This window comes from Fukomys damarensis, unplaced genomic scaffold (assembly GCF_012274545.1).
Source record: "Fukomys damarensis isolate Sample0158 unplaced genomic scaffold, DMR_v1.0_HiC HiC_scaffold_29, whole genome shotgun sequence".
Classification (NCBI taxonomy): Eukaryota; Metazoa; Chordata; class Mammalia; order Rodentia; family Bathyergidae; genus Fukomys; species Fukomys damarensis.
In genome coordinates this window covers 32,395,715-32,397,500 of record NW_022900941.1, presented here as the reverse complement: position 1 = coordinate 32,397,500, position 1,786 = coordinate 32,395,715, and the positions used below count along the sequence as shown (strand labels likewise).

The 1,786-nt window shown below is 42.4% G+C and overlaps 1 protein-coding gene across 1 annotated transcript in view; it reads left to right on the top strand.

Annotated features, from left to right (window-relative positions):
• The window catches only part of Rbm43 (RNA binding motif protein 43), a 12,719-nt gene that overhangs the window by 186 nt on the left and 10,747 nt on the right, over positions 1–1,786 (top strand). The window lies entirely within an intron of this gene.

The window sequence follows — 1,786 nt, the reverse complement described above, 5'->3', positions numbered from 1 at the left end:
GGCCCGCGCCCGGCCGGGGCGGCCACCACCGCTGTGCGGCAGGGACACAGCTGTCTGGGGAGGGGCCGCTTCCAGGAAGCGTTGGGCTTAACTCTTGGCTTCTCACGACTTGGAACAAAAGTGGACAGATTGCCCAGAAAGGGAGGCCATGGCCTCCTTTAGAAAAGAGCTGGTGAGAACAGATTCTGAGCAAGGAAATAGTCGGGAAGGGGAAGGCATCGTGAAGTCTCATCCCCCACCTCACGCCGCCTTTGTACTTCAGGCTGGCCTTGAACTCACCATGTAGCCTAGGGTGGTCTCTGACTCACAGCGATCCTGCTGCCTCAGCCTCCCGAAGGCTGAGATGTGCCACCACATCTGGCTTGTGAAGGTTTTTCTCCTAAGGTGGGCTAAAACAGTTATTTTGGCTGTCTCAATTCTTTCTCAAGGGACAAAAGGGCTCTGTGTTTTCACCAGTTGTCCTGGCTTGGAAGAACAGTTAGGAAATTTAAGATTTAGCTATGCCAGCGTGTGTATTTCCTCTATCAAGCCCTTGAAAGCTGTTAGCAGAGCCCTTAACTTCTGCTCTGAAGTCCTAGAGTCCTGGAATTGCAAAAGCAGTTGTGAGATTGCCCCCCATCTCCACCCCGCTGCTCTTTCAGGTTTGAGGCACTGCGGGACAGTGCTCTGCGTCGCCGGTTCGCGACAGTGAGACATTTATGTGGTGAGAGTTGCTGCATGGTCAGTTAAAATAATTCGTTTTGAGAAAATAAATATAAACAAATACAGTGGGAAAATATAAGTATTTCTCCTTAGTGTTTGCCTTAATGAATAAGTTTCTTTTCTTTCGCTGCTCTTTCAGGTTTGAGGCACTGCGGGACAGTGCTCTGCGTCGCCGGTTCGCGACAGTGAGACATTTATGTGGTGAGAGTTGCTGCATGGTCAGTTAAAATAATTCGTTTTGAGAAAATAAATATAAACAAATACAGTGGGAAAATATAAGTATTTCTCCTTAGTGTTTGCCTTAATGAATAAGTTTCTTTTCTTTGTGATTTTTTTGCTTTCTGATACAATGTCCAAAGATATTTTAAAATATAACATTGATATGGGAAAAGTGCCACCCTTTTAGTACCGCTGCTAAAATGCTGCTCTTGTTTTACCGTTCACAACTTCATAACTGAACAGTAAAATTATGTTCACCATACTTTTTCAAACACGTGAAGAAAGTTAAGGAAGAATACTGGCAGGTCATTTAAATCATTCATTAGATGATTCCTAAAAATTAGGCAGTTCCAGCTGGGTGTGGCGGTACAAGTCTATAATCCCAGCACTTGGGCAGGAGGATCTCTGTGAGTTTCAGGCCAGCCTGGGCTACACAGTGAGTTTGAGGCCATCTGACCTACGTAATGAGACCCTGTCTCAGAAAACCCGAAAAAAAACCCAAAACAAAACAACCCAAAACAAACACTTAAAATGTGGGCAATATTGCACAATTTTCTGTAATATAAGAAGTTATTCTTCCTTGTATCTTTTTTTCTAAACTTCTGTTATCTCTGCCTTTATCCTTACAGTAACAGGGTTCAATATTTCCCTTTTATTTTGTAACTGTTGTTCAAGTATTTTGTATTTTGAAGAACTAGAAAGTTTAGTCTAAAAGTTAAACACCAATAACAGTGCATTGTAAACAGAATTTTGTTTACAATGAGGTCTAATTGTATTCTGAATACTTTTTTCTCCTTTTGCCTATTTTTCCTTTTCTACTTAGAATAAAATGTTTCCGGCAGCAGAGCTGGTTAAAATTGTTTTC